The 23,519-nt window shown below is 42.9% G+C and overlaps 1 pseudogene; it reads left to right on the top strand.

The window, feature by feature from the left end:
- Positions 1 to 20,000: 20,000 nt before the first annotated feature.
- LOC143546919 (ethylene-responsive transcription factor ERF035 pseudogene) lies at positions 20,001 to 21,209 on the top strand (annotated as a pseudogene).
- The last annotated feature ends 2,310 nt before the right edge of the window (positions 21,210 to 23,519 follow it).

The raw sequence follows: 23,519 nt of genomic DNA, 5'->3' as shown, positions 1-23,519 counted from the left end.
CCCCTGAGATGCCAAGAACTCCTTCATAGCATCTATAATTTTTCCATGTTCAACCAGGAGGGACGACTGTAGTTGATTTTCTGCTACTAGGCGTTGAATAGCCTGGGTCTGGATAAGATTCACCCTTGATTGTTCTGCCACGACCCTTTCAAGTGCAGCTATTCTTTCCGAGTCAGATAGGGTTGCATCGAAATCGAACCTCATGTGAGATATGTCTTGAGTATACTGAGGAGGGATTTCGAATGAAACCGGGACATCAGAAGTAGCTGTGGACGTAACCGCAGGTGGTATCGTGACCGACAACCCTGCAGTGTGAACCACTGTCGACTCAATAACCTGTGCAACAACCTCCGACGGAGTAAGCGTTGGAGGCGGCAACGATACAATATCTGGAGTCGTCAGCTGGAGTGTGATGGATGGGAGGCCAACAGATGATGATGTAGCCACCACGGGAACGTCCGTGGCGCTTGGCCTTGTGACCTGTAATGGTGTAGGGACAATTGACATACCGGACAGTGCGGGCGGAGCGAAACGTATGACTCTAGAGCTCTCACCAGCTCCCCTACCTGCACCTGTCCTGTCCCTTCTTGAACGTCTGATCAACTTATGAATGTCTTCTTCTTCTTCTGACTCACTGTCGTCATCTGTCCTCTTTCTCTTCCCATACGTCCTCTCTTGAGTCACCATCATACGTCTTGCCTCATCCATTACATCATCAAAATCTGAGTCATCCACCGTCGTAGCTGCTCTAGTAACATTTACTCCCGTACTCTGTGGAACCGAGACCTGTATATTTTCTTGAAGATCAACTCGGTCCATGTCAAAAAATCCTTGGCCGCCAAAAGCAGCGTCAAGGTCTACCTCTTCTTCAGCTGACACAACAGGCGCAGCAGGTACAGCTTGAGGTGCTCCCGCCTGTTGTGTTTGAGGATCTCTAAACTCGTCCCCATTAGCAGGAACATACTCCGGGTTGATTAAATACCCAAACAGTGGAGTATGCCTAGGACGCAGTTCAGGCTTGCTTCTAGCACTCGAAGTTCTACATTGAGCAAAGATACGCTTGTTCACACTCTCCACGTATCTGATAGGGCGACGTTGAGGCAACGTGGGAGCAACATGATTCAAGATCATTTGGAGAAATCTTGGATACATGATGAATCTCTCACGCCCCATTGCCCTTCGCTGTCGATCAATCTCATAGAAGACCATCTGACTCAAGCTGTAACGCTTGTTATAAGTCAGAGCAGTCATCGCCGACTGCAAGGTCGCGCCCATCCCGTCAGTGCCCGCCTTCCTCCCTGACATGCAGACAATCATTACGTGCATGAGGAAGCGCCACTGATCGAGCAAGAAACCTTTCCTTCTCTGCGAATCCCCCAAGGGACCTGAATAACCCATCCTCAAAAATGCTCCATCGCGAAAAGGAGCTACAAACTCTGTCGGGTCGTCCCTCGTCTCCTCTCCGAATTGCAAAGCCACCCGGATTTGTTCAGACGAGAACTGAACATCCTGACCATTTACCGTTGCACGCATCACCAGGGGGTCGACGCGGCACTCATATTCCACCGTCTGCCAGAAATCCTCAATGTTGGGCAAGGAAATCGGCAGAGTTGTCGTAATGGCGTGAAATATCCGCGAGCGTAGCAGGAATGTGATGATTTCGCGGAAATCATCTACTCCACTCGCGTCTGGGTCAAGTGTGATATACATGTTATGACCCGGAAAGAATTGTCTCTCATTATCTCCTCCATCATCGCCACCAGCACCTCCAGCACCAGCAACAGCAGCCATATCTGCAACAAACGAACCAAGTTAGATAAACGTTAGAGCATAACACAAGTTCGCTTGTTACCATGAGCGAAGTTGTGATAAAATCTGTATAGGCGAAGTTAAAGGTGGGGCGAAGTTGGGAACAACTTCGCTTCATCTTTAAGTTCGTCTAATAACTAATAAGTAAAAAGGTCCAGGCGAAGTTAATGATAACTTCACCCCACCACATCATCGCCTCAGGCGAAGTTAAACCTCAGGCGAAGTTACGTATAACTTCGCCCAAACTGTAAGTTCGCCTGAATCTGAATCGGCGACAGTAAGGCGATTCGAACGACGTGCAGTTGATGATTTCGGAGAACAAGGACTCCGAAATACATGAATTTATGAAGTTTTATACGTTCAAGTGGTTTACTATCACGTAAATACAAGTTTGAAATCGGGTGTTTAAGGTTTCGAAAGACGAGGTCGATAATCTAGTCGAGACGACCGATGATCAACCTCAAAAAAATTGATTATACGATACTAGAAACCTTACACACCTTTAATCACGGAATGGAATCGAAATAAGAACACAGATGATTTTGATCGATAAGTTCGCTAAGGTTTACGGAGAGAATAAGTTCGCTGAAACCAGAAAATAATAAGCTGTTTGACCTTAAAAATTCCTTTATATAGGAGCGGAGTTATACAGGCGAAGTTGTGGATAACTTCGCCTAGGGCAGGCGAAGTTAATCACAAGTTCGCCTATTTTACAAAATAAACCCCTATAGTTTGAACATTTTGCAATTAAGTTTTAAAAACTTCCCTTTAAGAATTAAATGACACGATCAAGTCCAAGTAACCAGTTATAAAATCATAAACTACCTAAGTACGAAAAACTTTTAAAAATTAAAGTACAAGGGATCAAATTTCAGTCTCGACAGGGACTACTACGTTTTAGAAAAGATCCGAACAGGAATCATACTAACTACGTGACTGTCACATGGATCCGTGTTTAGCTGTATTATGACATAAAGAAACAGGTTGTAAGCAGGTAAATAACTTAAGATGGTTTTCATAGTTTCTGTGATACGAGTTAAGTTCAATTAAGCTCAAAAATTAAGTGGGCAACAACTCAGAGATTATGATGCCTCCTATCTATTCTCAAAGCGTATTTGGCTTTCCCCAAGTCACCCCGAATTGACTTCAACCCATAGTGTCTGATTAAGTTTGTAAGTACTCTTCATCTGCTTCCCGTTCTCTTTCTTGCATCTTGATTGATAATCATTAACCTTATGAACTCTAGAATACACACATTTTTTTTTTAATCTAACATATATATACACAACTTCAAGTAGAAAATAACTGCAAGTCCCGAATCTGGATCACTGCAGTGTCTTGACACGCTATCTTCACGGGAATCAGAACACTTACGGGCTCGTATATGACTGGGTAATCGCTTTTTCTGCCTATCATTCGGAAAGATATATATGAAGACATGCAGAACTCTTAAGAAGTTTCCACATAAAATCGAGTAGATTTAGTTAGTATCACTTCTACTTTTACGCACCATAAAAAGCTACCATGACATACAATGACTGTTCTAAAGCCTTTTAAGCCTAATAACTTCACTAGTTAAGCACACAGAATCAGTAAATCTATCATTTTCCAAGGTTGGATCAATTTTCTGTTAAAACATAGTAACAGAACTTCTTACGAAGTAGTAGACTTGAAAAATAATTTCATTTCCCTAAAAAAAATTTTGACTTCAATCGCCCCGATCAGTTCAAAGTCTTCAGGTAAACGGTTATCCTGAGGATCCAATGGATCCGCTGGACCGACCACATACAAGTATGTGTCCTTCTAACTAAGTATGAACGACTAATTTTCAGCGAAAGAATAAAAACACATCATAAACCGCCCCGGTCACATTCAGTCATCTGGTTAATGGCAACCCTCAAACTCTACAAGTAGAAAATGAGGACCAAACATATTCGATGATATGTCCTTCAAACTGAGGTAACCGACATAATTTTAAGCGATAGAGACATTTTATTTATTTATTTATTTATTTATTTTTATTTTTTTTTTATATATGCACAAAAAGCATGGTTACTCGGGATTGATCATCCCATTCAACTCAACAAGGTTTTGAAATCTTGATTTGTCAAACGCTTTAGTATATAAATCAGCGAAATTATCAAGCGTATCCACCTTTTCAAGCACAATCAGTTTCTTCTCAGCACAATCCCGTATAAAATGATGACGTATGTCAATATGTTTAGTTTTACTGTGCTTTACGGGATTATTAGTTACTGAGATCGCAGCAGTGTTATCAATACAAATTGGAGTAAGTGAGAAATTCAGACCATAGTCGCGTAACTGTTGTTGAATCCACAGAACCTGGGAGCAGCAGTTGGATGCTGCCATGTATTCTGCTTCACATGTTGAAATGGCGACTGATGTCTGCTTCTTGCATTGCCAGGACACTAATCTGCCTCCTAGAAACTGACATCCTCCAGTAGTTGACTTCCGACTCTGATTGCACCCTCCATAATCAGAATCTGTGTAAGCTACCAAATCCAAGTCTCCTCCCTTCACGTACCACAACCCCAGCTTAGGTTTGCCTTTGAGATATCGCAACATCCTCTTCACACCCTTCATGTGAGATTCCTTTGGGTTTGCCTGAAAACGAGCACAAAGACAAACTGCAAACATAATATCAGGCCTAGAAGCAGTTAAGTACATTAAATAACCTATAATAGCCCGATATTGAGTTGGGTCCACATCTGCGTCATTGTCTGTCTCAGCACCCAATTTATGGTTGACGCAGATTGGAGTATCGAATGGAGTGTTGTCCTCCATCTTGAAGCGTTTGAGCACATCATGGACATACTTGGTCTGATGAATGAACATCCCATCGTTCTTCTGATCAACCTGCAATCCTAAAAAGAAAGTTAGTTCACCCATAGCACTCATTTCAAACCTTTTCTTCATGATGGTCTCAAACTCCTGACACATGGAGACTTTTGATGCAGCAAAGATAATGTCATCCACGTAGACTTGCACCAGCAGGAAGTCGCTTCCTTCTCTCTTGAAGAACAACGTGCTATCTATCTTCCCTCTTTCAAACCCATTTTCAAGCAAGTAATCTGATAAGGTTGAGTACCAGGCACGAGGTGCCTGATGTAGTCCATACAACGCCTTGCTTAACTTGTACACGTGGTCTGGAAAGTCTGGGTCAGGAAAACCCGGAGGTTGCTCAACGTACACAACCTCATCAACTTTCCCATTTAGGAACGCACTTTTCACGTCTAACTGAAATACCTTCATCTTCTTATAAGCAGTAAATGCCAAAAACAATCTAATGGCTTCCAATCTTGCCACAGGAGCGAACACTTCATTATAATCAATCCCCTCTTGTTGATTAAAACCTTTAACGACTAGCCTCGCCTTGTTTCTTATAATAATCCCTTTCTCATCTCTCTTGCACTTAAAAACCCATTTTGTGCCTATCGCATGCACATTCTTTGGTTTTTCAACCAAAGTCCAAACTTCCATTTTCTTGAATTGAGCCAGCTCTTCTTGCATGGCTTCGACCCACGAGCTGTCCTTTAGAGCCATTTGATAATTCTTTGGTTCAATCTGGCTGATAAAGCAGGTGTACAAGCATTCGTTGACTATGCCTGTATCCTTAATGCTTGTGTAAACACAGGTGTGCTCATTCAAGCTACGTCTTGTTTGTACACCGGAGGACACATCACCAATCACATTCTCCAAAGGGTGATCTTTATGAATTCTCGTGGTCGGAACCGAACCGACATGCAAATTGTCTTCCAAGTTAGAAGAGAGCTCGTCAATGGTTGTTCCTTGCTGAGAGTGAAACGGATTGAAAAATTCTTCTTCAGGAGAGGCAGCAGGGGTATCGATAGCATTTGATGAGGAAGGTTGACATTTATCAAACAGCTGTCTTTGCACTAGATTTTCTTCCTCATCAAGGATCATCTTCGTAGCAACTCTTTCTTCTACTTATGCACTATCCAAATAAGGTATGTTAAAAGACTTAAAAAGTCTATCATAGTTGAAAAACTCAGCAGGTCCGTTGCTTGGTTTTGGCGGTTTGTAACTTGTGATATCGGTGTTACACACCACCTCAACCTTGCCGGTCGATGTATTAAAGAAACGTCTGTTGGGAGTCCCAACAACATAACCGACTAAGATTCCTTCATCGGCTACTTCACCAAATTTAGAATTTGTCTTTAAAATCGAACAAGGGGACCCGAATGGTTCAAGACCACTCAAGTTGGGCTTCCTCCCATGCATAAGCTCATAACACGTTTTATTAAGTCTTTTAACAGTCAAGACTCTATTCAGGATATAACAGGCTGTAGCAACAGCTTCAGCCCAGAACACCACAGGAAGCTTCGAATCAGCCAGCATAGTTCTGGCTCCTTCAATTAACGTTCTATTCTTCCTCTCAGCCACTCCATTCTGTTGCGGAGTATACGGAGCGCTGTACTGGTGCTCAATCCCTTTCTGAAGGCGGAAGATCTCCATTTCAAAATTCTTGAACTTCGTTCCATTGTCACTCCTGATGAACTTAACCCTTTTATCCATAACGTTCTCAACTTTGGTAATCAAATTCTTCACCATCTGAGCCGTTTCATCTTTTGATTTCAGGAAATATACCCACGAATCGTGAGTAATCATCAGTGATCACCAAGCAATAAGAAGTACCTCCTAGACTTTTTGCATTCACGGGACCGAAGAGATCCATGTGAAGCAATTCTAGAGTACTGACAATAGAATTGACCTTCTTGGTGTGATGGGATTTCTTGTGCTGCTTTCCCTTCTTGCACGCTAGACATTTGTCCTCAAAGTTGAAACTTTTCAAGGGAACACCCAGCACAAGTCCATTCTTGACAATGTGGTTCATCTTCCGAAGATGAATGTGCCCCATTCTCCTATGCCACAATTCGGACTCCGATTCGCTCGCTTTTGTCATAAGGCATGATTCTTCCGTGGCCATTTCAGTCGACCTCATATCCATAATATACGTATTCCTCTCACGTGGAGCCTTCATCACAATCCACTCCTCTGGTATCTGAAAACCAGGATGCAACACAATCGCCTCATTCTTTGTAAAATGTACGGTGTACTCCTTATCACAGATCTGCGACACACTCAGCAGATTGTGCTTCAATTCTTCGACAAAGTTTACTTTCTCTAGAGTCATCTTTCCATTAGACACCGTTCCCATTCCTGTAATCTTGCCTCCACTTTCTCCAGCAAAGCTCACTCTCCCTCCTTGAACAGGTTTCAAATCGTGTAACAAGAATTTGTTACCCGTCATGTGCCGAGAACAGCCGCTATCCACAACCCATTGATTGTTGGCAGCCCTGTTCAACTGTTCCTGCACGATTAAAGCAGAGAGTTAAAATCTGGGGACCCAAGACCGATTGGTCTTGGGTCGATACATCCCGTACCTTGGTTGTCCAAAGTTAATATCATAATCATTTCTGTGAGTCCTAACAGGATACCTTCTTGTGGATTGTCTCATCCAAACCGTCTTGAATTAAATGAATTATTAGTTATGGTTTGGGTGTTACCAGTGAAAAACTGAGATCTATTTCTTTGAAAACCTGGATTAGTCCATTTTCTGAAATTCAATGGGTTTTCAGTTTTATCATTAAATTGATTACTGTTAGCTCTTTTCTCAGATTTTAAAGGCCTCACACCTCTGAATTTTTGCTTCAGAGGGCAATCAGCAACAAGATGTCCTTGTTGATTACATCTAAAACAACACCTGTTTTCAACTTTCTTATCAAAAGTTGTCTTAGATGTTGAGGCTGTATTACTGCCCGTTTGTCTCACATATGGTGGGACATACGGGTTTAGTGGAGACTTCTTTTCAGATGTTTTCTTTTTCTCTCCACTTTTTGGTAATACTTCCTCTTGATTTGTCTCACTCGACTCAGAAGACTTGTCCGAGTTAGATGAGACAGGACTCGGAGCAGAAATTTTAACACTTGCAACAGGCTTACTAACTTCTGGTTCTTTACTAGTTATCTTAATTGGAACTGTCTGAACAACCTCAAAGTCAACAGATTTCTGATTAATAGGATTAAAAGTGTAATTGTGATTATAAGGTGGTGGAACCTCATGATAACCAATTCCTCCCCTCTTAACTGAGGAACCTTGATCACTAACAAGGTGATCAAGAATAGCAGAGGAATTTCTGAACTGCTCAAGTTTTCTATTCAGTTCCACCACTTTCACCTGGTGATCAGCAATCTGTTTTTCTCTTTCAGCTATTAGTTTGGTTTTTTCTTCCAAAACCTCATAGCTTAGATCAATCACTTGAATTTTTTCAGCAAGTTTTGCTTTTAGACTTTTAATATCTTTTTCACAAGCTTTTATTTTAACTTTATAGCTATTTTCTCTTGCTTTTGTAAAATGATGATCTTCTTTTAGAGTTTTAAACTCAGCATCCAAACTAACATACTGATCAGTTATAATTGCTAATTGCTCAGACAAGTTTTCACATTTAGAACAAGTAGGTTTAGAACATACCTCGGAGAGCTGGTCTTTAGCATCAGCCATGAAAGCTTTTTCTTCTCCAGTAGCTTTCTCACTTTCTTCATTTTCCACATTCGCCAAATTTGCCTGTTCAAAGATTTCTTCAGAATGCAGGTTCCAGTTATATTCACCATCTTCTCTGGAAATCATGGCACTATAATCTTTACTACCCCCATTATGCTGTGTAGACTTGCCTTGACCACGTTCTACACGCTCATTTCTGCACTCCTTAGCAAAGTGGCCGTTTTGCTGACAGTTGTAGCATCTTACCTTCGTCTTGTCAAACCCTGGCCTTCCACCGACAAACTTTCTTCCGGTCTTTTTCATAAACCGTTTCACTCTTCTCACGATCATAGCCATCTGCCATTGCAGATCCATTTCTTCCAGATCATCAGCATCAATCTGGTCATAGTCTTCATCCAACATAGCTGGATCAACAATCTTCCCTTGAATGTAGTTCTCATAGGAAGCAATAAAAGAAGCATAGAGAGCAAACTGCTCTTCAGCAGATTTGACACTCATAGGCATCTTAGAGTAGTTGTTTCTAGGAATACTTGGAGAGCAACTACTCTTGCTTGCTTGCGGTTTAGATGCACTAGATCCACCTGCTACAAAGCAAACATCACCATTCATGTTGACTGACACATGCCCCTCATGTGATGAGTTGGCGCCCGACTCTCCCTTCGAGTAGTAGGCAGCTGATTCAGTCTTCGAACCTGAACTAGAGTTGACTTTAGCACCATACATACCTGGATCTTGAACCTGATCCGTAGGTGTTTCCTTTCTAACCATGTTAAGCTCAAAGGTTCGGAGCTTGTTAACTGCTGTCTCAAGGTCATAGTCAGCAAAGTCTTTATCTTCTCTCATCAACACAGTAGACATCTCCCATTTTGGTGGGAGAGCATCAAGAAGCTTCTCAACAATCTCATCTTCTTTGTATGCAATTGAATAGTTGCTGAGTTCAGTCATCAGATGATAATATCTGGTGATGATATCATCAAGTGATTCGTTTTTCAGATACTTGAAGACCGAGAATTGAGTTTTGAGCAATTTGATCTTCGAAGCACGGATTCCCACATTTCCTTCAAACCGGTTCTCAAGAGCTTCCCAAAGCTCTCTTGCTGTCTTGTACTTTCTAAAAGTATGAAGGATCTCTTGTGGAAGAGCCATAGTGATAGCAGCATGAGCCTTGCTCTCGGCCTCATACATCTTTTTCTCTTCTTCTTCCATTTTGCTGTACTTTTTGATCTGATCACGACCTTCGTACTCCATAGTTGGTGGAATATAACCATCCTGGATGCATACCCACATTTTCGCATCCTGGTACTTGACATATTGTTCGAACCGATCCTTCCAAGCAACGAAGTCGGTTCCTTTAAGCAACTTTGGGGCCTTAGTAGCTGACCCTGCTTCTACTTCCATCTTAACTAACTCTGAGATGTTAATTGACGACATCTTTCTCAAAAACTAAGAAACCCGAAAAAAAAAATCTTCTAAAAAGTACTGTAGGCGAAGTTACGGATAACTTCGCTTAAGTCTTAACTTCGCTGAAGAACTTCGTTGATTCTTAACTTCGCTTGAGGTAAGCGAACTTAGGAGGTAGGCGGAGTTGTAGAGAACTTCGCTTGAGTTAGGCGAACTTGAGAAAGTAGGCGAAGTTGTGGATAACTTCGCTTAACCTTATATCTTCGCCGAAACCCTACGAACAGTGACGGCAACTTCGCCTGATGAACACGAAGTTTCTGCAGATCTGATTTCTGGGTTTTTCGAGGTTTTTGACGGTGTAAAGGGTTGAATAAGATGGTAGGAGGTAAGAATGACACAAAAACACAGAAAACACGTCCCGCGAATAGTCGAAACGGGACGACTTCTACACCCGCGTGAATAGCTCGAACCACACAATCGAGCAATGGCTCTGATACCAATTGTAGATCCCCGGGATGGATCTGCACGGGATATCTCGATCTACACAGGGGCGGAATCCCTGCGTAGGTCGTTACGAGCGTAGAACACGAATCAAACAAACACACGATACGAATAAACGAACACACGTTATATTATAACCGAAACACGTGATATAATCACTGAATACAGACTCAATACTCTCTGGTTCTCACGTCTCTCGACTCACACACGTCTGTATACAATTTCCTTCAATTCTCTAAACAAGCCGTATAAATACACGACAACTTCGCCTGATATGTTCAGGCGAAGTTGTTGCTAACTTCGCTTGACTAACAAGTTCGCCTGATAAGCGAACTTGTCAGTAACTTCGCTTAAACATAAACAAAACACAATTAACATTACAGACTGGATTACAGACACTAGACTATGAACTACTGACATTATGCACCAACAGTTGAGTTCCACTTGTGTAGATTCTCCATGAGGTTTTGGTAGTTTTGAACATAGTGATCAATTATGTTTAAACAACCAATTCCATCTTGGAGGTTCAAACAATCTAGTTCTCGACGTTCCCGCTATGCGGGGATGTTATTCATGTTTCGGCAAGCACTGCCCAGAAGATCCTTCTTGGTTTCAATTCCCTGCGGAGTGCTAGGTATGTGAAGGGTTTCGCCTTGACACTGTACCCGCACTCGTCTTATAGTTACTTTACTTCCAAGGTATTCCTGGCTTCAATTCCCTGCGGGTGCTAAGTATGTGAAGGGTTTTGCCTTGACACTGTACTCGCACCCGTCTTATGGTTACTTGGTTGCCGAGGTATTCTTGGCTTCAATTCCCTGCAGGTGCTAAGTATGTGAAGGGTTTCGCCTTAACACTGTACTCGCACCTGTCTTATAGTTTCTTGGTTGCCAAGGTAAGGGGTATTTTCCCACTTACTTTTGAATCTTTTTGAAATTCGAAGAGTTGGTGAAAGGATAAGAACAGTCCAAACTGTTGAAACGTCGTCCGACGGTTTCTTCTGACAGTTTCAGGACGTGCAGGAAGTTATGGCGACGTGACAGTATATGGTCATTCCAGGCGATTTTTCGGGCGCGTGGCCGCGAAATTAATGGTACGCGTCCTTTCAACAGCTGTTGCCAGCTTGCTCTTTGCCACGTGTCATAGTTTCATTTCACCTGCGATTTATCTCTCTTCCGCATTAAATTCATCGCATTAATTGCGATGAGTATATAAAGGGGGAGAGGGTCCTTTGTAATCCACACTTTCACTTCTATCTTCTCCTTCTAAGCGATTTCCGGCGAATATTCTTTGAAATCGTTGTCTTTCTTCCTTCCAGAATGTCTTCTTTTTCCGAGGAGTCTGACGTGTTCGTCGAGAATCCGTCGTCCACTTCCGATAAGGATGACAAGAGCACTGCTGGCGAGTGCCAGTGCGCTCTTCCTGCCGAGCTTTTTCAGTACATCGTCCGGAAGTTCATGCTCGAGCCGTTCGAGCCTGAGTTTCCGGAACCACACCAGACGGTGTACGATGCCCCCAAGGGCAAAATAGGGGTGTATGCTGCATTCTTCGTTTATGGGAATCTCAGGTTCCCATTGACGAAGTTTGTATACCGTGTCTTGGAGAGGCACGGTGTGCATCTGACGGAGGTACACCCGATGGCGATCGCCAAGATCCGCCACTTTGAGTGGGTGTGCCTCATTCTGGGCGTGGAGCCCCACGTAGATCGGTTGATGACCTTCTACTCCTGGAGGTGTATCCAGGGGTGGTACACCTTGGTCAATCGGATCAAGGGGTTGAAGATCTGCGCTACCGAGCGCAGTCTTCGGGCGTGGAAGCGGGAATTTTTCTATATTTCCGCTCGCGTCGTCCCCCTTGCGATGACCTTTAAGAATGGGAGAGCACTCCCCGCCCTTCACGCCCTCAACCACCAGGAAGCGGAGTGGTTCGCCAAGATCTCCCGGATCCAGACTCCGGTGTACCGCTTTGCGGAGTCTGGGATGGTGATGCTTGGGATGAGCCGGGTGTGGAAGGAGGCGTCACAGGTTCCCATCGTCCTCGAATACGGTTTGAATTCTGTCCCTTACGGTATGCTCTGTCTTCTTTGTTGATATAGGTTTTTCTTCTAACTGTTTCTTTTTTTATTTCAGAGGGGAATGACTTGCAGTCGCTCCTGCATCCGCGGGAGGCTGATGGTCCCGCTAGGATGGGTACTCGTGCTCTCGATGAGAATGAGTTGCCCATCTTGGAGCAAACGAGGGATCGGTTTGTGGAGGTCTACCCGCCAGGCCACCCCATTCTGAGCGCCACGCGGCCAGGTAAGGAGTTATTCAACCCTCGACCTCTCAATGCTGAAACCTCTGCTGGAATTCCTCTAATCTTGTCATCTTCTGATGAGGAATCCGCAGATGGTCCTCCGTTGGTGCGGAAAAAGAAGGCTGCCGGCGGGAAGGGGAAGGCGAGGTTGCCTCCACTGCCGATCCGGTGCATCGGTCTGATTCAGAGACCGAAAGCGAGGAGGTGGCGGGGAACCCTGGTGGGGATAAGACCACTGCTCCGGAGGCTGAGACGACTGTCCCCTCCGAGCAGCCCAGGACGACGACGGTGAGCGGCGTGAAGAGGCCAGCTCCATCGGGTTCGTCCCCGCCTGTTCGCACTTTTAGGCTCAAGAAAACCCGTAAGTACAAACTTCCTTTACTTTAAACTTCATATCTTTCCGCCATTATACTTATATCTTCTTTGTACAGGCGTGGATGCTACCGCATTCCAGGGTGGAGCAGGGAGGAGCACCTCCGGACCCATGACGGTAGGCTTGGTCAACCTGCCTGAGGCGGTGACCCAGGCGACTGCGCCTGCTTCAGTTGGTTCAGTTGCTCACCCAGTTGAGCCAACTGTTCCAACTGTGATGACATCTCCGCCGGCTGTCAGTGCCATATTTACTGAATCTTTCACTGAGCCGGCGGTGACTATTTCTGCGGGCTTCTCTGCAGCGGCGACCACGGTTGTGAGTTCACCTCCGGTGAGTTCACCTCCGTTGGTTTATACCGCGGCGGCCTCCATGCCTCATCCGACGTCGGCAACTGCGGCCGATCCTTCAGGTATGCTTGGGGCTTCTCGCCAACCTCTGCCTCCTTCCCATCTGCCTGACCTCTTGGATGGATTTCCCTTGGGTTCAGGTGATGGGTTTGGCGGCTATCGGCCTGTTGTCGACCCTACAGGTGCGTATGGTTCTTTTGGCCTTTTTTTTTTTATATATATCATGTTTTCCTAACTGCTTTTTGTTTTTTGCAGTGTCGGATTCCAATGAAGTGTATGTTCCACGATGGAACATTCGCCGAGGAACAACCCTTCGCACGCCTGTGGAGTGTGTGGAGTGGGCTCGTCACGCAGCTCCCAGTGGTGCGTTGGGGGAAGCAATGGCTAGCTACCAGAAGGGTAGGCTAACCAATGAGCTTCGGATTCTCCTGGCCCGGATGCAGCCGCGCGTCGAGCTGCTTTGTCGTGAAAACGACAAGTTAAAAGCAGCTCGTATCCAAGAAGCAGCTCAGGCGCGGGCTGTCCGGGAGGAGAACAAGAGGCTTACCGCAGTGGCTGCGGAAAAGGAGAAGGCCTTCAAGGCCCTCGAGGTTGAAGTTCAGGCCCGGCTCGAGGCCCGTTCCAAGGCTGCCCAAGCTGTCAACGAACAGCTTCGGCTGGCTAAGGAAACTGCAAGGAACGCAACTGAGAGGGCCACCAAGGCTGAAGCTATTGCTGAGCCTCTACGCATTGAGAACGAGGAGCTTAAAGCCAAGCTAGAGGGGCTCCAGCAGGCTCATGATGCCTTGGCTATGGAAGACGCCAAGAAGCTCCAAGAGATCTTGGACCAGAGGGGCGTGCTTGACCACACTGAGCGGAAGCTAAAGGGCGTTGAAGAGGCTGCTACTAAGGAAGTGTTGCTCGCCAACCTTAACAAAAGTGAAGCCGAACGCGCCCGTAACCAAGCTCAAGCCGCCCTCCAGGAGGCTCTGGTTTCCAAGGAATGGCTTCTTCGAGAAGCGTTGTCTCAGGTATGCGTAATTTCATATCTTTACGCTTTTCTTTGTACATAGAAAAGGTTCTGACACTTGTATTTTTTCTTGTAGGTTGTGCATCGAGTCTTCACGGACACATCATACGACGATGCCATGAGCGCAGCCCTCAACGCTTCTCATGAGGATGGGGAAAAGGCCGGCTTCCTGCTTGGTCTAGGGTTCGTTGAGAAAGGCATCCCGCCTTCCAACTTCCCTTTGTATGATGTGGATACTGAAGCTGTTTATGACCAAGCAGTGAACCAGTATGCTGCCTTCCCGCATCCGGTGGTGGAGAAGGTGAATGAAGTTGCTGCTGCTGATGATGGGCTGGCTATCCTTAAAGCTTTCCTTGAACCGCCACACTCTACTGATGGTGCGGGTCCAAGTGGAAGTGGTCCTGAAGCTTGATCCTGAAGATCCCTTTCCACCATTAGAGTAGATTTTTATTTTTGTATAGCTTCTTTTGTATGCGGGTATGTACCCAGCAATCTTTGTAATATTTGAATATCGATGGAATAAAGATTATTTGCTAATGCCTTGCCTTGTTTATTTCACGCATATTTTGATTTAACTTAGCAATTTCTTTAGTACTTAGATAAGTTAACTTTTCAACGTGGCAGATAATAAGTTAAAGTTTTGCGTCCTTTTTCGTGATTGTGCGGATAAGACCGTCACTTGCACTCAGTAGGATGGCTAAACTTTACCTATATCTGACCTGCGTGGAAGTTTTCCTCATCTTTTCCTTTGAAATTTTCTAAGTGTTTAGAATAAGTTAACCTTTGAACTTGGTAGATAATAGGTTGAAGTTTTGCTTCCTCGTTCGTGATTGTGCGGGTAAGACCGTCACTTGCACTTAGTAGGATGGCTAACCTTTACCTACATCTGACCTGCGTGTAGGTTTTCCTCATCCTTCTGTTAGAAATTTTCTAAGTATTTTGAATAAGTTAACCGTTCGACGCGTGGTTGTCAATAGGTTAGTTCGGTTTCTTCTATCATGATTTGTGCGGTTAGGACCGGCCCTTTCATTTAGTGGGATCACCAAACTTTACCTATGACTGACCTGCGTGAAGGTTTGTCGTTTTTTGTGTTTATGCGGGTTTTGCCGCCTTCCACAAGCAACAATTTCTTTACACTTATTTATGCGGTGAAAAGTGGCATCAGTGTTGAATAAATTAACCGTTCGACGCGCGGTTGTCAATAGGTTAGTTTAGTTTATCATGATTTGTGCGGTTAGGACCGGCATTTTCATTTAGTGGGATCACCAAACTTTACCTATGACTGACCTGCGTGAAGGTTTGTCGTTTTTTGTGTTTATGCGGGTTTTGCCGCCTTCCACAAGTAACGACTTCTTTCCCCACTCATGTATGCGGTGAAGACCGGCATCTCAGTGTGGAAAGTTCATAAGTATAAATGTAAGATCATTAGCATCAATGTTCTAAGGAGAATCATTTCCATTAGAAGTGGCTCTGGGCCTTTTCTTTACAAGTTTGGAATTGATCTATATGCAAACTGTGTAATTGAGCTCCCTTCCATGTTGTTGGGATGGGAGTGCCATCGAGCCGATATGCACCTGGTTCGAGATCTCGTTGTTTACGCAGTATGTAGTCTCCACCATTGAAGCTGCAATTTTATTCTGTGTTTTTTATTCTGTGTTTTCCCCAACTGGGGTTCTACACGCATCAGCCTGCTCAGCGTTCGTTACGCCACGAGGTGCGCGAGCGTCCCATCTCTGACAAATGCTTCGACGATGTCCTTTACGTCTGTGCATTCTTCAGTGTTGTGGCCTTTTGTCCTGTGAAAGTCACAGTATTTGCTCCGATCGGCATTGTGACGATGTCGGATTATTGGAGCCTTTGGCCATGGGAGATTCTCAGTGGCGAATATCTCGGTGACGCTTTTGGTGAGTGGCGTCCATCTGGAGTTCTGGTTCGACTGTACGTTATCCCTTCCGCCTAACCGATGTTGCAAGCCGGATGAGGTGTCAAAGTTTACCCTTGACTGCCAAATGCCTAGCTTCCGCTTTTTGTTTAGCCGGGCGGTAAGGATGTTGTCTTCTCTTGTTTTCTGGGTGTAGAGGTTTGTGCTCTGGGGGAGATCTCTACCCAGTTGCTTCTCCGTTTCCGCAAAGCGTTTAGCTGCTGTCATGATGGCATCCCATGTGGATGGCATGCCATCTTTACCCGTTAAGGTGCGGATGAGTTCTGGGTCATTCGCGCCCTGGATGAAAGCAGCGCGAACAAGATCTTCGCTAATATTACCCAGACTTAGCTTCTTTGAGTTGAAGCGAGTGATGAAGTCTGGCAAAGATTCATCTTCCTCTCGAATGCAATTGAGGATTGTCCATTGCTCTTCGGTATATTTTCTTTGCTGGCTGAAGTGTTGGCTAAACTTCTGCTGGAAGTCAGCCCAATCGTAGATGTGGTGGACCGGTAGACGATCGAACCACGCTCTAGCTGCCCCAACAAGCGTCATTTGGAACATGTAACACCACGTAGGTTCCGTCCAACTACTGACGGTTGCCCCCGCTATGAACCTGTTCAAATGATCGTCTGGATCAGATATACCATCGTAAGTGCCGATGTTGGACATCTGTTTGGCACTTTTTGGGGCGATTGCTTCCGCAATGTCCCTTGCAAATTTGGACGTTCCCGCCTTTGCAGCAGTTGGTGTAAATGTTTTGGAGAAGTCACGTGGGTTTCCACCCGCGTTTTTTGGTTTGAAGGTTTCTCCAAAACGCCTTCTCGGTTGGGAGTCCGTTTCCTTACGCTTCCCTTTCGCCCTATGACGAGGGTTTGCGTCACTATCGGATTCCTCCGAATCATCGTCCGAGTACTGTATGAATTCATCAGCCTGTTGGAGTGAACGTAAGCGTTCATCCAACTCAGCTTGGAATTCTTTTTGACGTGCTTCCGCCCACGCTTTAACTTCATCGAGTGTTTGGCGTGGGAGCCTCGTTCGTTGTCTCTCTAACTGGGTATCGGTGTATCCCAGTGAGCGATTTACTGCACTTGCCCCAGCTTGGGTAACCGGGGTAGTGTTCGTAAAATTTACTGCACTTGCCCCGGCTTGGGTAACCGGGGTAGTGTTCGTAAGAACTGTTTAGTCGCCGGTATTCCCCCCAGTAGCTGGGGTTGTGGTTACCGGGTTTCCTGGTCACTTTTTGGGCCTTGGGACCGGAGTAACGTTAACCATTTCTTCAGAAATTTTGAAAAAACTGAGAATTAGTTCTAGCTTTTATGCACGGATGGCGCCAATGAAGAAACACTAATCGACCCCGGGCAGATTACGGGTAATCTGGGGGTTAAATAGATGTTTCCCACGAGGGGTTAGATCCGGCAAAGATGGTCCTTCTGATAACCTGCAAAACAGACACCGTGAGCTCGTCACTGAGAAGGGGGGGGGTACCTCCTTGTGACCACCCTCCGGCGTGAGAATCAGACTAGATTGCTCTTGAATATAAGTGTATATTCAGAGAATGACTAGAGCAGATATCAGGTAATATATCAAGATATGAGATAAGATTAGATGATAATACCATTCCAAGGTGTTGGAGTATTTATAGCCGAAGGTAGGTTTCCAAGCAGGTACAGCCGGCTGAATAGTGTTCCTGTTCTGCCAACTGTGGGCTACGCACATGCCATGCTGGTGGTTGGTGGGTAGGCAGCGGCTGATAGTGACCAGGCCGGCTGTGTGCTATTCCTGTTCCACCAACTGCAGGCTATGCACGTCCTCCGACAGGTTGGTGAGTAGGTCAGCGGCTAATAGTGACATACAGTACAAGAGCGTGCTGCTCGTCATACTGTTGTCAGTGAGCTGTCGTATCTTTGGTCAGATCTTTTGTCCATACCTCGTCAGGTACAGTACAAAAGATCCTCCAGTATCGTACGGACTGGCTCATTTGGGCGGGAGTTCTCCCGGCTTTGTGCGGGAGAGTTCCTGGCTTTGCTCATTCCTTCTTCAGGTGACATTACTGAATTATTATGAGAGCTAAGTGCCTTGTGCGTGTAGCTTTGCTGCGCAGGTAGCCTTCCCTGATGGCTTGTATCCGCAGCTGCGGGAACAGGCAGAGTACTTCACCATTGGGAGGCTTTTCCTGCGGGAACAGCTTGCGTACTGCGCGTAAGGACGTCACGTCTCTGAGCATGGTGGGTCCTGCGGATCCAGTTGGTCTCTGCGCAGACGTCCCTTTTAAGTTAAGTCTTGCGGGTTCAACCGCGCAGACGTCCGTTAAGGAGTCTTGCGGGTTCAACTGCGCAGACGTCCCTTTTCAAGGTGAGTCTTGCGGGTCCAACTGGGCTCTGCTGGGTACCTCTTCACTAGACTTTTTCATGCACAACGATTCAGCATAATTATCACCTATCAAGAAATGTTTTGATTTTGAAATGCATATTCACCTACTAGTAATCATCATAGACTGATAATAATCTACAATTCTTGATTTGTTTTCAATGATTAATAATTTGAATTAATAAACACCTAGGTCATACCTAGTATTTTTCTAGCTAAGAAAAGTAATACGTTTTGTTATAAAATGTATAAATTTGTTGTTTAACTAAAATGAAAAAAAGTTAAAATTTGTATATACATTGTTTAGGTATATCTACAATAAACTAACACACTTAGTAAACTAGCTAGTTTTTACACTTCGTTCAAACCGAGATATATATACATGTTGGCGTTATCAGGATAACAATTTCTTTTCTAGAGCGTTAATTAAACATATGTAGACATTAAGAGGAACATTAACTATATATATAATCAGGTTAGAAGTGATTTAGGACATGTAACTAGTTCTGCTATAGCGTGTCTAATTGTATCCCGTCAATGAATGCTCAACTCCATGTATGTGATAATGCACTATCATGCATTAGACATCGGTTCTATATCACTAGCTAACGTATCACCATCAACCGATCAAATTCAATAATATGCACAATGGAATTGCACACTCGATATTTGTTTTCTTTGTGTTTTAAGACAGAAACTACATGATATTTGGTTTTTCTTTTTAAGGCATTTATGTTAGACAATAATTGTTATTAACTCATAACTGTTGTAAAACAATGACCTAACAACATCATTTATTTTTGTAAAGTATATGAATATAAGAACATGAATTATGGAGAGAAGGAAAGAGTGGAAGAGTTCATTCTTATTAATGCATTCTATCATACAAGAGACCACTATTTTTTATAGGTCATAACATAAATTATACAAATATAATGGTGAAATGAATTAGCCTTTTAAAGTTACAAAGTGGTATTTATAACCACATAAATAATATTCATACCCTTTTCTTTTCATACAGTAAATCACATACAAAGAGAGGTCATTAATATATATGGATCATTTATTGCTAATCCAAAAATATCAGGTCTTTAAAATCATAAGATCATTTATTTCCCTTGGTTGACTTGTAATTTGTAGGCAAAACACTCATATAATTGGAGTTGTATAAGATCCTCCAATTATCAAAATATAATATGTGTGATCATCTACACTACAAAATAAATAATTATTATACAATTTGTGAAATATAGATTATATTCTTTAAATAAAACATAACTTTAAACAGCAAATAAAAAACAAATTAAAGTATCGAGCCTAAAGTGGTTATAAAACTTTAATACAAGAAATATATTTATAATATTAAAGCATATGTATAAAGAAAAAGATGTCATATGCATAATAACGAATTTGATGCAATGCTTGGCAGTCCCTTCCTTCTATATCATGGCCCCCATATTCCCTTTCTTTTTTTTGGTCTTTTCTTTTTATTTATTCAACCAATAAGACTACAACATCTTTTAATATAAAATATTATTAAATAATAAAGATGAAAATAATAAGAGAACAAATAAAACCTAATATTTTTCTATTTATATGTATCATTGAGTCATGTTGTTTTCTTGTAGGTATCAATGCCTAAATACCATAAATATACCTCTTTGCTCATAGAAGTGGAGCAAGTGATCAACATGGAGAGTGAATCCCAAGTCAATCATTGTCCATCTTCTTCCTCCTCTTCCTCCACCGCCACCACTACCATTTGTTCCTCGGTTAACTCATCCACCTCCGCCTCATCCAGATCAACCACACCGAGCATGACAAGTGGTGAAAATGAAAGCAAACCTAAAAAGAGTTGGAAAAGAATTCAAAAGGGAAAGAATGGTAACGAACAAAAGAAACAAAAAGAAAATGGTGATCGTGATAGTGGTAGTGATAGTGGATGCCCACTATATCGCGGTGTACGAATGAGGAGTTGGGGCAAATGGGTGTCTGAAATCCGTGAGCCACTTAAAAAATCTAGAATATGGCTTGGTACATTCCCTACCGCTGAGATGGCGGCTCGAGCTCATGATGTGGCAGCTATAGCCATAAAAGGTCACTCAGCTTACCTTAATTTTCCTAAATTAGCACATCTACTTCCACAACCAACCACCACTTCACCAAAGGACATCCGAGAAGCCGCCACCAAGGCTGCCACCACATGTCAAGCCATTCTTGATCAGCCATCGACGACACTATCATTGGATAACAATCAAGAATCAATCAATTCAACATCAACTCTTTCACCAGAAAACAACCAAGAATCAATAAATTCTAAATCGTTAGAAGATGATGATACATTTTTCGATCTTCCTGATCTTTCTCTCGATAACACTGATCGAACCGATAGTTTACACTTTTATCATGAACCATGGCAATTGGAGGCTGGAGCTGGTACAAGCTTTAGGCCTGAAGTTGAAGAGCCATTTATTTGGCATATTTACTAGTGGAAAGATCTCTTTATTCAAATTAGCCACTAACTATTCAAAGTTACTATATATATAAATTAAGCCCTGTAAAATTAAACCACCATACAAGCCCAATTGCCCAAAGTTTTGAATTTTTGTACGTGAGAGGATTTGTAGATTTTTTTATTTTATTTTTTTTGTATTTTTTTTGTGCTATACATTTTCCCATTTTGTGAAAAAAAAAAGTCAAATCTTATATTATTATTATATTATTACACAGAAATAGGTTTTGAGGTAATTATAAATTAGCTAAACAAACTATAAGGCTACATGTAATGGTCTCATGGTCATAGCTCATACATGGGTGAGTAAAAGGTGATGGTACGTTAATGTCATACAAACAGGAGCGGTTTCACTTTTACACTCATTAAGGTTTACATTATGGTTTCTATATTGGTTTCACTTTTAAAAAAAAGAATAAAAGAATTGGTGACGTGCCGTGGAATCAGGTTAAGATTGTTGATCGATTCACCTTCACTATCGCCCCTACGCCTCTAGCTAGCTTTACATGATAATCACGCTTCCAGGAGGCGGTGTTCCATGCCTGTATAGCCTATGCGACTGGGTCACATGCCGACCCTGATGAGACCATTACACCTTCACTATCGCCCCTACGCCTCTAGCTAGCTTTACATGATAATCACGCTTCCAGGAGGCGGTGTTCCATGCCTGTATAGCCTATGCGACTGGGTCACATGCCGACCCTGATGAGACCATTACACGTAGCCTCGTGCTAAAGTTTTAGAAGTTTCATAATGTATATCATAACATTTTTTTAGCTTGGAAAAAGAACTTATGTATGCACTCTATTTAGTATTATCCTTGCAAAAACTTTATTGTGTTAACTAAAATGTATGTGTTTAAATATTACATGACTAACTGGATGTCTTTCTTGACTATAGTCAATAGTCAAAACACATTAAAGTTTAAACATCCTCTAAGAAAACAAGAAGGAAATAAATGGGAATCAATTAATATAATCAATACCACCAAAAACATATCTACGAAAAGAAAAGGAAAAAAATTGCATTTTAAAAGCAAACCAAATAAGAACTACAGAAACAACAAAATCAAAAGAATCATATGCAATATAAGAAAATCATGTTAGATGAATTTTTTATTTGATTATGATACCCTTGAATTTAACAACTATAGTTGCTTTTGGATTTAATTGTTTTAGTTGGTGTTTATTCTTAATTACTTTTCAAGAAAACTTAATGCACATGACTACAAGAAGTTCGGGCAATAGCAGCCAAATTTAATCTATATATTAAAAAAAACGAATTGTGAGTTGTCGTCCCTAAAGGTCCATGTCACCGCTATTGCCTGAACTTCTTGTGGTACTACTGCTTAAGTGTTAGCTAATCTACATGCTTTGCTATCATTATTCATAAACATAAATATATCTCATATCGAACATGATGTCAATATTGAATTTTAATCTTTTGGAAGAATGTAGAGTTAATTTCATCCTGTATAAACATAGAAAACTGGATATTTATGACCAAACAAAGATCACAAAATTTTGCGACGGTTTGTGACCAAATCAAAACGCGCGCAAAGCTAGTGGCCATGCCGGCTTCAGTCGCTAATGCTAGCAATGTATTAAAAAGTAACTAGCTTTAAACAAATTATAAACATTGGTCCTAAATACGTGAAAAGAAATATATCCTTTTATCGTGAAATAGAACAAGTCGGTACACATGGTAGTTTCAAATCAGTCGCAAGACACACAATCGCTAAACAAGCCGACAAAAATCGTTGGCAAAACTGTGGGTTGCAAACTGGTAACTTGTGACCGTTAATTAAATGGTCGCTAAATTTGATCGCAAATTCTGATCCCAAAACATATTGTACCGTATAAGCTAATAAACTGTGGGGGCGATTGAGGACATTGTGGTTTGTGGTGGTCCCTTCTTTGGAGATTTTCAATGGAGGTTGGCATCACTTCCGAATCGTTTTGAAGGTTTGGGTTTATGTTCAGCTTCAGACGTTTCTACTTATGCGTTTGTGGCCTCGAGGGCGTAATCTTGGGAATTACAAGACCACATTCTTCAAGGTTGTGGTATTGATGGGTTTGACTCCGATTATGGGAGTGCGATAGATCGGTTGCACATTTCACTTCCCGATTTTGACATTAGCGGTTTCTCTATTAAAGACACCGCCCCCCTAAAGCCCAACATGCTTTGGCGAGTGCCCTTTATAGTGGAATCATCAAGAGTTTGGAAATGAAGTTTGATTTATCCCCTCTTCAGAAAGCGGTGTTTGAGTGTCTTCGGGCTCCTCGGGCTCAAGATTTCTTAAGTGTTCTCCCTATTGAAGGATTGGGCCAACATATGTCGGCTTTGGAGTACCGGGCCATCCTGAAGTATCGGTTAATGATCCCTTTGTTTCCGGTAGATAAGCCGTGCCCGGTTTGCCGTAAGGTTTGTTTGGATTCTTT

The sequence above is a fragment of the Bidens hawaiensis genome, unplaced genomic scaffold, assembly GCF_021521415.1.
Source record: "Bidens hawaiensis isolate Kalapana, Puna unplaced genomic scaffold, B.hawaiensis_p1.1 tig00014518_1, whole genome shotgun sequence".
Classification (NCBI taxonomy): domain Eukaryota; kingdom Viridiplantae; phylum Streptophyta; class Magnoliopsida; order Asterales; family Asteraceae; genus Bidens; species Bidens hawaiensis.
Note: the sequence above shows the minus strand (reverse complement) of the source record. Positions and strands in the feature narration are given on the sequence as shown.